General features: G+C 35.2%; 1 protein-coding gene and 1 long non-coding RNA gene across 3 annotated transcripts in view; one reads left to right on the top strand and one right to left on the bottom strand.

Annotated features, from left to right (window-relative positions):
• The window catches only part of LOC146721966 (uncharacterized), a 29,119-nt gene that overhangs the window by 13,321 nt on the left and 5,218 nt on the right, over nt 1–10,580 (top strand). The window lies entirely within an intron of this gene.
• LOC114930047 (uncharacterized) overlaps nt 3,257–10,580 on the bottom strand; it is a 96,755-nt gene continuing 89,431 nt past the window's right edge. The window contains exons 4-5 of the long non-coding RNA XR_014925422.1: nt 3,989–4,070; nt 3,257–3,725 (exon numbers count right to left, since the gene is read on the bottom strand). This is a non-coding gene — a long non-coding RNA (uncharacterized LOC114930047). The remainder of the gene's footprint in view (nt 3,726–3,988; nt 4,071–10,580) is intronic.

Below are 10,580 nucleotides of genomic sequence, written 5' to 3'. Positions count from 1 at the left end.
TTTAGGTGCCTCGCGTTTGGCCATACGGCCAATAGGTGCGAGTCGGAGGCGGACTGCAGCGGTTGCTGCTACCGATGCGGCCAGAAGGGGCATCTGGCAGCCGGATGTGTGGCGCCGCCCCTTTGTTTGGCGTGCAAGAGGGCCGGTAAGCCCTCGCAGCACAGGGCTGGCTCCAGGGCTTGCGCGAGGAGGATCATTCCTCCTAAAGGATTATGGAGGACTGGTGAGCGCTCCTCCCCTCAAGGTCGTCGGCGTCTCGGTGGGCCCTCCCCTGTGGGTGGGTCTCCGGAGGCGATGCGTGTTTCGGAGAGCGAGGGATCGCCGGGGGCGCCGTTAGGTGACCCTGCGATCCCTTCGACCTCCTCAATGTCTACTCGTTAGTCGTGTCTAATGTGGTTATGGGAGCTGCGGCCTGCACTCGTCCTTCTTTGCGGGAGGCAAGCAGGTCCGGTTACGCTCTCTGTATTAGTCTTTGTCCTCGCATACTGTGGATTAAGGGAGCTGCGGCCTGCAATTTGTTCCTTAATCGGAACTGGCGGGCTCGGTTACGCTCTCTGTCTGTGGTCTTTAGTGTTGTCATTAGTCAACCTCGTTGTCTTTTGTCGTGGGCGAAATACTATCCTTTCACCCACTCAATGTGGTTCAGCCTCTGCGTCTTGTATGTTAGCCCTCTGTGGGCTGGGCCTGTGGCCCTTACTCAGTCTGGTCACGCTTGTGGTTGTGTACATGTTTTGTGCACCGTGTTCTAGTTTTGTGATGTCCTTGTGACGTCTCAGTCTTGTGATGTCCATGTGACGTCTTATTGTTTATTGTCGGGCGGTTTTCACCGCTTCCGTCGGGGACGGCACGAGGGAGGAGTGAGGGCTCCAATCTCATTGCACGCTGTCCCTGGGACGAAGAGAGGGGGTTCGGAACCCGGCTCCCTCTTGCTGCCCTCTCCCAGATAGGGAGAGTGTGCACGGGAAGTTTGCTACCTGGAGGAAACACCACCTTCTTCCAGGGGGAAGAGCCCCGAAAGGGGTCATGGCCGAGGGTGTCCACTGGAAGTTATGCGAAAGCGGTTCCCGGTGGACAATACCCGTCAAGGCAAGGGTTTCAGTGAGGTTTTAGGTTTGGGTCAGGCCACCTCCTTCAGAGGTGGAGAATCCCCCACACGCCTTCTGGGTCCTCCCTCAGGACCCAGTCGGTACGGTTTGTTGGTTAAAGCAAATTTCCTCACTATAAAAAAAAAAAAGGGCGAAAGAGGGGTGGGAGTAAGGATGGGGGTGGGGGCGGGGGGACGGGATGTGGGAAGAAAAGGGGTGCGTGGAAGTTGAGGGAGGTGTGAGTGAAAGGTGAGAAGAGATTTATATATATATTATATATATATAATCCTGATGACGTCAGCGGACGCGGACAGAGAAGAAGAAGAAGAAGACGACGTTACTTCATTTTTCATGAAAAACGTCACTTTTTGACCGCTTGTATCTCCAGAACGGCTTGACCGATTTTATTCCTTTGTTGGCGCCGTTTTGAAATACACCGGCGCTTTAGTGGCGCCATCTGGGCGCATTGAGTAGTAGTAATGGTAGAAGGAGGTACATTATTAAACATGGCGGCGACAGCAAGGAAGCCATACGTTTCTCTGTATTAATTTCTCCAAATAAATTATATTCAGTGCAATTCTAACAAGACAGACGTAGTTCTCTCAACCTGCATACCACATCACAAGCCTCACCAGATCATCGGCGCAACATCCTTCTTGGCTCAAATTACTCGTGGCAATGCCGCCTTTCAGGTTATATTACGTGCAATTCAAAATTTTTTATATTTTAGTAGTTCTACACCCCCAAAAGATGGACTTTGATGGTGCAGGATAAGAGACTTGTAGTGTCTTTTTTAAGGTCTTTTAGGGTTTGAACATGGCCGGAGACACTACCGCGTCTCCTGATAAAAGATAAAATTATATGGCAATTCATCTAGATAACTTTCAGATAATATTATTTTTAAAAGTACTTATATAAACACAGTTTAAAAAAATGTAAATTATGAGAGGAATATAAAAAATATATTTATTTTAATTTGAACGTTTTTAATGCTCAAGTTTTCCTATTTAAGTATTTTTATGTCTTATGACTCTGAACCAAATTATCTGAATATTCTACATAATTTAATAAAGAGATAACACTTTTTATCTAAGATGCAGATATAGATAATACATATTTTTATTATCTATAAAGATAAGATGACGCCAAAATTTTATCTAAATCATCTATATAATTTTATTTAGATAATGGCAAAGACTAAGCATATACGAACATCTTTCATACAAACAATGATTCGTATTTGAATGAATATTGTTTTAGTATACAAAAATTGTTCGTGTATGCTCAAGAATTGGAACGAAGAAGAAAATGGAAGCGGGAGAAGATGGAGTGACCCTACAGACGAAGACAAAGAACAAAAAGAGGGCAAAAACGAAACAATACGCACTTTTTAGCGCGAACTGGCACTTTTCATTGGCTAAACAGCATTGAAAAGTGCCACATTTTTAATCACTTACAACAGTGGAATTTATCTCGATTTGCACTAAATCGGCACTTTTCAGTGCCAGATGGAATTCACTTCGATTCACATTAAATCGGCATTTTTTAATGTCACTGTAGGCCTATTCTATAAGGCCTATTTTTTTAACGAAAATGTCGCTATCGTGTTGCGTATTATTGCGGATGTCAAAATACATGTATTTACAATAGGCACTTTTTCATAAACACGTAATTCGAAAGTATTTGATTGACTAATCAGGATTAAAGAATCTTTGTCCTTATTGGTCTATGGAGATGAAAGTATTTGTAATAACTATATTAGATATCTATATTATCTATATTATCTATTCTGTAATATTTAATAACTTATTTATTTATTAAAAATTTATTTATTAAAAAATTGCTTAAGTATTATCCCTCTATTTAGAAAGATTAATATATAGTATTAATTAAATTTGATATAATCAAATATATAAGCAAATTTGTAGTAAGAACAGAGCAAAGGTTTTAACAGTGCGGATTGTAATTAATAATAAAATAATGAGCTCATTAAAAGGATTTTAATAGCATTAATTAAATTTTATATAAATAAATAAATATAAAAATAATTAAAATTCTATATATTTTTTATTAAAATTAATAATAATAAAATATAAAAAAAATTTAATTATTTTTATCTATTTATATAAAATTTAATATACTATTAATTAAAATCTTTTTAATGAGCTCTCATTAATTCATTAAATTATTATATTAATTACAATCCGCACTGTTACGACAACCTTTGCTTTGTTCTTGCTATAATTTGCTATTAAAGTCATGCACCTCAAGGTTTGCTTTGTTATTTGCGTAAATTTTGCGTCTCATCGTGTCAGAGCAAACTTTGCCCTGTTCTTGCCACAAATTTGCTATCACATCGTGCACGGCAAGGTTTGCTTTGTTATTTGCGTGAATTTTGCGTCTTATAGTGCCAGATCAAACCTTGCCCTATTCTTGCCACAAATTTGCTATCATGACGCGCACGGCAAAGCTAGCTCTGTTATTTACGTGAATTTTGCGTCACGCTGTTGTGACAAACCTTACCAGCAAAAGCTCAGCTTAATGCGGACACATCTTGTTGCAATTTTGCTACAAAGGTCTGCTCGAGTTTGCCGCAATCTTTGTGCAAAGTTTGTATCATTTTGCTAGCTGGGAATGAATCTGTATATGAAAGAGAGACAACGATAAATCAACAACTTCTTTCTACAAAAGCGGTTTTCATAGTAAAAATAATGAAATTAAAAATAAATTTAGTAGAAAAACGAGAAAAATAGCGGAATTGTAAAACTAAAAAACACCATTATGAAATAATGTCAGAAGAAGCGAGAAAATAAGGGACATTTTATAAAACTTCTATTATTATACATTATTTAAGTTATGTAATTTTATTTTTTTTATATTATATTCTATACTGTATTACTCACTTGCTATTTGTATATAAGCGAACAATTTTCCAAAATATTTGTTCGGTTAAGGCGTGTTGCATTATGCGCAGTATAAAGGGTGCTACAATTTAAATCAAAATTATATATATTAGATGTATTTTAAATATATATTTATTATAATGGTTGCTTGTAAACATTGATTTTAGTGATTTTATAAAGAAAAATTATATATATATATATACATATATATATATATATATATATATATATATATGTATACAGGGTAGTAATTCGAAAACAAATAAAAAATAGCAAAAGATGCAATTAAAAGAAAAGAAATTATAAGAATTATAGACAATATACACATATAGAAATAAGGGGAATAATAAAAAGAATAAAAATATCGCGTAAAAGTGAAATATAATTATTAAAACAATAAGTTGTAAGAATAAGATAATCACAAAGAGAATATTTAACAGAGTATTTTACATTTTTAACACATTATTTTGCATGAACGTATCTCATAAAATATTAATTTTTCGTCGATCTTGTTTCAAAAATTTTGTATATAAAATATTGAGAAAAATCAAAATTTTTTAAAAAAACTATATAGTTTATTTTATATATCAATATAGTTAAAAGCAAAATCGTCTCCCCATTATCCCAAGAATCTTCCATTAACAGGTTTACTACTAATTCTGTGATATCCTGTATATATATTCTGCATATGTACAATATAAATTTAAATATTAATTAAAGAATATAGATATACGTATCAACACACGGACATAAGCGCGCGCGTGAGTGTGTGTGTGTGTGTGTGTGTGTGTGTGTGTATGTGTGTCTATACTATTATAAAATTAATATTTAATTATAATCCAAATATATAAAGAATTAATTATCTTATAACTTTACACATTAACTTCATCAACATATTCACAAATTTATTTATAATAAATAAATATTTTGATGCGTACAATATAAAATCATTACCTGATTAAAGCAGCGATTATTTCGTCGCACCGAAAATTGTCGAAAACATTGATGATATGAACACGCGGCCAAGAACAACACGTGTGACGCGTGGTATCGAGCATATCATTCTAAATACAAGCCGCACGATTACGCACCCCTATCGCGCAGCCTGCGGTCTATCAGTTTGTGGTCGTGAGAAGAGTAACGTCTCAGCAACTAACCTCGGTAAGTCATATACATATAAGATTCTGTAAACTATCGTTCTAACATCATTATCGTCTTTAATAAAATGTAGAATCAGTTAATTAGTAGTTAGCAATTAAGTTCGTTTATTATTAATAATTTATTTCGCGAGAACGACTAGCATTAAGCGACGGAACATTGTTATTTTCATGAACTTTTCGGGATCTTTTCGTGAATTTTTGAGATATTTGCATCTTATTTATTGGTTCCGTGATTATAATTATGATTTTACATATAGTTTTGCAATAGATATATTTTGGACGTACTTTAATGTTACTTTTGTCGTTCGTGCATAAAAACTTGTTTACGCGCATCGACTCGTTACATCAGGTGTTTGAAATATCCAGATCTTATTTTGTCTATTATACGGTTGAGCTCAAGGGGACGCGATTCGAACAAGTGTTAAAATCCGTACGTGTGTAATTAATTAAGGAGATCTTTAGAATTTCCGGCTCAATCAAATCACGAGCATCTAACAGTCACATGAAACTTTTAACGTCCAACCAAGTAAACTTCAACACCCCATATCTTTGCGCCCGGCCGCGATCACGTGCGCTCATACAATTCGCGAGTGCACAACTGCCGAATTAACTTCTCTTTTTGTCACATTTTGTCATCTATTTTACACTGATTCTATTTTTCCACATATTTTATATATATATATATATATATATATATATATATATAATATTTTCTTCTTTTTAATCTGTTAAATATATTTCATTTTATTATAATTCCAGCTGTACTCAAAGACCAAAATAGCAGAAGATGTAAGTATTTTATTTTTCATTATAAAATACTATTATTTTTTATTATAAAAAACTTTTATAAAACTAATACTCTTTATTTATATACATTTCAGATACCAATGAATGAAGCCGACCACGTCGCCGCCGAGCCCGTCGCCGCCGGCCCCGTTGCCGCCGACTATCGTCGAGGTTACTTATATTTTAATTTAATTAAATTTAATCAATATACCCAGTAAACACAAAGGGATCATTTACGAAACAATTACATAATAATCTATATGTATATGTTATAGATCGGCGAAACAAAACAATGACTATCATTTGTCAATAACGTAATGAATCTATAATTATTACATAAAATTGTTATGCAATTTTGGTGTTACTTTGTTATGTAACATTTATGTATTTTGGTTAATGTAAATGTGTATACTCTAAAAATTTCGTAAATACTACGTTATTTTAATGACATAATTGTAACGTTATGTTAAATACGTAACATTTATGTATTTTGGTTAATATAAATGTGTATACTCTAAAAGTTTCGTAAATACTACGTAATTTTAATGACATAATTGTAACGTTATGTTAAATACAGAGGCGTAGCAAGAGAGTGTGGCGCCCGGGGACATTTCAATGTATTTGCGCCCTCTATCCGTTAGACCTCTATAGCTAATTCCAAAGATTTTTGGCATGCTGATTCGCTGAATTCAAGTCCAACCGTGACCTAAATCGCTCCATTACCATTATCAGGTTCCCGAGATATTCTAACTTAAATGTGTCCAGAAAGATGAAATGAAAAAATCTATCAAAATCAATTGGTACATCCAATAAATTAAAAAAAGCTGCGTACTCTCGTGCTAAACTTTTTCATCTTAGTATGTTTTACAGTTAATACATAATATTACTTTCAATTATTGAACAATATACAATATAACCGCTCTCAGCTAAACCCAGAGTCACGAATCGAGGACGTGGCGGTTATCGACTCCATTTTTCGTTTTTTGTATTTTTCTTTTTTTAAGTTTTTTTTGCATTTTTCTTTTTTTAATTTTTTTGTTTTTTTTTTTAAGTTTTTTTGCATTTTTTTTTATTTTTATAGAAGCAAGCTTTCTCGAAATATTAAATATTAATTTTTCTGGCCTTCGTAATCGCAAATTTATCAATTACTTTATTGAAATCCACCAGATCTAATGTTTCTTTCTCTATGCTGAGTAGAGCAAGATCACTTAGGCGATTTTGTCCCATTGATGTACGTAGATACGAAAGAATTAATTTTAATTTGCTGAAAGAGCGTTCACAACTAGCAATTGAAACAGCAATTGTGAGAAGAATTTGCAAGGCAACGCACAAGTTGGGAAACACGTCATCACCGTATGATATTATAAATGAAAGAAGCTTCATCGGAGTATCTGGTAATGTATCGCCGCGAGTATGAAGTAACATCTTGGCGTCACAGATCTTACTATAGAGTTCATTTCCGTCAACATCTATGTTATAAAATTCACCGAAATTAGAACAATGTTGACGAAGATTATCCGTGTTTTTTTCATGAAGTAACTCTGTAACATTAAGTAAAAACCCAAATTTTGAATTTAAATCTTCCAGGCGAGTAAATCTCGTGATTATTTCTTGTTGAAGCCGATCTAAAACGCTTTTCATAACGCGCATTATCTCTTCACTTGCTGATAATGTTGTTACTTCCCCAGGCATCTTTCGCCGTCTTCTTATGCGTCGTTCAATATCTATATCCCAACTTTCACATTTCATCTTCCCATATTCAACAGCATCTTGACAAAATTCATCTCTCAAATTGTTGATGTCAATTTTTAGGGATTTCAAATCACAAGCTGCATCCCAGAAGTTCATCGTGTGATCTTGAAGACGTTTCTGTACGCGATCAAATCGTCTTAGGATGTTATTCCAGAAATGCAACAGAACTAAGAAGTTGAAATTTAAAATATTTTCTAGTAAACATTCTGCCTCACTTCTTGTCTCATTAGTATTATTCGAGTCACCTGACATTTTCTCCAATAGGTTCACTAGTGCATCGAGCCCATCAAAAAGAGCATTAACAGCTTCATACCTCGCACTCCATCGGGTTTCGGATTCACGCTTTACTGTTTTCTTCACGGCTTTCTTTAATTCTTTCCATCGCAGAGTCGATCGCGAAAAAAACAAATAAATATTCTCCAATTTACCAAAAAATGTAACGACAAGTGGATCTTGCTTAGCTGAATGTACACCTACTAAATTTAAACTGTGGTTATTACAATTAACAAACAAAGCTCGATGATTTCTCTCACAGATCCTTTGTTGAACTCCAGATATATATCCAGCCATCACAGCCGCGTTATCATAGCATTGTGACCTGCAATTATCTAAAGATATGTTGTCAGAATTCAATTTCTCCACAATCACTTTTTCTATAGAAGCTGCATTTTTAGCGTGCAACTCTATAAATCCTAAAAAGGATTCTTTAATGACAACTGTTTTATTAACAAAATCGATATCTACGTATCTGATAACTTCAGACAGTTGCTCTCGATGTGCGAGATCTGGAGTCGAGTCAAGCAAAATGCCATAATATTTATTTTTTTTATGTCGTTTACCAATTTGTTCCTGACAGCAGAGGAAAGAAGATGAATAAATTCATTCTGAATTTGCGGAGATAAGTAGGATGTAGAGTGTGGATTCTCGATAGCATAGTTGAGATGGTTTTTTAAAAGTGGGTCGTACCGAGCTATTAGTTTTAGAAGAGATAGGAAGTTTCCCAAATTTTTACCATCGTCATGACTTAAGCTTTCTGAATGGCCACGCAATGGCAAATTTTGAGTGGCAAAATACTTTATGCAAGCAAGTAATCTATCTAACACATCTCGCCATCGTTGTTTCTCAGATGCAATCTGAGTTTCTAGTTCAGCATCAAGTATTTTTCCTTTAATTAATCTTCGTTCCGTTTCTTTCCAACTAGTAAACGATTTACGGTGACTAGGACTATTTTCATGCGCTGACAATTTTTCTGGCTTCCTCCAGTTACTAAATCCAGTAGCCAATTCAAAAGATGATCTCGTATTGGGCTTGGACGAAGGAAATAATAAGCAAGAAAAACAATAAGCCGCCTTTTTCGATGGTGAATAAAGTAGCCACGATCTATTTACTTCATTTCCTTTTTGATTAGCAAGTCGCCGTTTAAACCATGACACAGTCATTGACCGTCCACCTGACGGTACAAATGGCCCAGATTTGTTCTGGAAATATTCTGAGCCTCGAATAATCATCTCAGTACGAAGCTGCTGCGATATTTTTGGCAAGTGCGATGTTTCGTCAAATTCTAAATATGCAATATCGTGGTATTTAAATATATCAAGAATTACTTTCGATAGATCTGATTGTTCTAATTCATCGGAATAACTAGATTTTTCAAACTGATCTTCGTTATTGTTTTCTTTTACGTTTTTGGTTTCATCAGTATTTATTTCCTCTGAAATATTTGATTGATTGGTATCATCATCTTGGTCCTCATTATTTTTATTTAATTGGGCGTTCTGCACACCTGAAATATTAGGCTCATTCTGATAATTATTAATACAGTCATCTCTTGCCTCTGCATCCGAATCTACTTCCTCATATGCTATCGACTGATTTGTTTTTAAAAATCCAGCCATTAATTTTCTGGATTTCGTATCTTCTTTTTCATATTCTACCTTTCTTTTCCGACGCTGAAAGCCACTAAGTTTCTTTCCCGACATTATTATATAATTATTAAAAAATAATACTTTTTTTAAGTTAAATTATGTACCATATATCGTATATTTTAATCATACATAAGTACATAAACTTTTAAATCTCGTATCCTCATCAGAGGTATCTATCCTTTTGGCGCGCCTCTATATTTTTTCTATCTCGCGTAGGTAGCAAAAGAACGCGATCTCGCAGAAGTGGAGAGTGAAGATGCGCTGATTGTCCAGACTGACGTTCTTATGTCCCTTAACTCCCACGCGACTGCAGGTTGAAGCGCCGGGGCTATAGGTGGGAGTAGAGTAGAGTGGGGGTAATTCGCAGAGACGCAGGCCGCGCCGTGCGCCTCTACAAGTTATCCCCACTCTACTTTCATCCGTAGCCCCGGGCCCGGCGCTCCGTTCAGTCGGCACACTGGCGTCGACTCCCCGCGTGTCCCAAAATTTGTCATCAATTCTAAAGGACCATTTAGCGCCCCCTCATCATCGGCGCCCGGGGACACGTGCCCCCATCTGCCTCCCCATCGCTACGCCTCTGGTTAAATACGTAACATTTATGTATATTGCAAAATGTAAATGTGTATATTTTAAAGACTTTATTAATGCTACATAACTCTAATGACATAATTCTAACGTTATGTTAAATATGTAACATTAATATTATTTTGTTGATATTAATGTATATATTCTGTAAAAACCTTATTATAACTATTATATAATTATAATAACGAAATTGCGATGTCACATTAAATAAAAAAAATATCGCAATTTTGTTATTATATTGTATGTAATGATTATAATAAAGTTTTTACAGAATGTATACATTGATGTCAACAAAATAATGTTACGTATTTAATATAACGTTACAATTATGCCATTAAAATTACGTAAAATTTACAAAACTTTTAGAGTATATACATTTACATT

The sequence above is a fragment of the Nylanderia fulva genome, unplaced genomic scaffold (genome assembly GCF_048542155.1).
Source record: "Nylanderia fulva isolate GAGA-0341 unplaced genomic scaffold, ASM4854215v1 Scaffold39, whole genome shotgun sequence".
NCBI classification, from domain to species: domain Eukaryota; kingdom Metazoa; phylum Arthropoda; class Insecta; order Hymenoptera; family Formicidae; genus Nylanderia; species Nylanderia fulva.
This window is presented reverse-complemented; position numbering and strand designations above follow the sequence as displayed.